The 1,106-nt window shown below is 58.5% G+C and overlaps 1 protein-coding gene across 4 annotated transcripts in view; it reads right to left on the minus strand.

The window, feature by feature from the left end:
- Window positions 1-783, minus strand: part of Prrg1 (proline rich and Gla domain 1) — a 109,239-nt gene extending 108,456 nt beyond the window's left edge. Inside the window, exon 1 of one of the 4 annotated variants that reach the window (XM_028769945.1) lies at window positions 494-557. The gene's annotated coding sequence lies outside the window, so the exon portion shown is untranslated. The other 3 variants (XM_028769946.1, XM_028769944.1, XM_028769947.1) reach the window with 3 other exon arrangements.
- Window positions 784-1,106: the final 323 nt, after the last annotated feature.

Here is a 1,106-nt window from a genome sequence, read left to right on the forward strand (position 1 = left end):
GAGCCAACACGCGCACGCGCTCCCTCGCTCGCAGACACACTCACACGCGCGTGAGCGTACATACATACACACACACGCGCCTCCCCACCCCCACCCCCCGTCCCCCTCTGTCACCCGCCACAGCCTACAAAACAGTTATAGCCTTTGTTAAAAAAAATGTCCAAGCACTATGTATCAGAAGAGAGACACATTCCCTGGGAAAGGAAAGTCCTAGGAACGCCACACCCTCTATTGCAACAGCCCGGCCAACAACCCACCTCCCCCAAATCCTCTCCCCAGGGACGGGAAACGTTCCAGCCAACTAGGCACCCCGAGAAAGCAACACCAGGGAAAAGAGTAAGCTGGGGCACCAAGTAGGGGGACTGAACTTGAAGCTGGGCCACCTCCCAGGGCCCTCAGGCGAACCTTCCTGGCCTGGCCAAGTTCAAGTGCGGACTTCCAGCTTCCACATGCCTTTCCTCCTCTTTCTTCCAATTCGGCCGCCCCTACACACCTTGCAGTCTCCCGCCACCGCTCACTCCTCTCCCCACGCGGCCGGAGCCTGGCAACCTCGGGCAGCCCCGCCACCGAAACAGCTGCACGAGTTTCCCCTAACCGGGTCAAAGTCTTCCATACACACCCAAGTCCCTTTCCGGCTGCAACCACGTTCTCTCTAAGCAGTCCGGCACCGTTGCCGCACTCACCGTAAGCCCCGCTCCGTTACTACGCGCTAGCAGAGCTGCAAGCCCCGCCTGCGCACTCCTGCTACTGCCAAGCCAAGAGCGGAGAGAGAGAGCCAGCAGCCGCAGCCGCTGCGAAGAGCAATGGGAAGGCTTCCGACTCAGTCCAGGAGGGTTAAGAAAAAGGGGAGGGGCCGGGAAAGGGGGTGGGAAGCAAGGGGCGTGGTCAGGCGGGGCGGGAAGGGAAGGGAAAAGTAGAGCTTCCACCCATGCATGCTAGGCCGTTGAACTGGAGTCCAGCTAGAAAAGCTGCCATTATCCTGTCTATGCGTCCCCATACCCATCCAGAAGCAAACCTTGCTTGGAACAAAACCAAACAGGTGTGTTGGAGCAGCCGGTCTCCTGACTCACCACTCCATTACATCTTTTCCTTTATTAATTCTCACT

The sequence above is a fragment of the Grammomys surdaster genome, unplaced genomic scaffold (genome assembly GCF_004785775.1).
Source record: "Grammomys surdaster isolate TR1022 unplaced genomic scaffold, NIH_TR_1.0 195, whole genome shotgun sequence".
NCBI lineage: Eukaryota > Metazoa > Chordata > Mammalia > Rodentia > Muridae > Grammomys > Grammomys surdaster.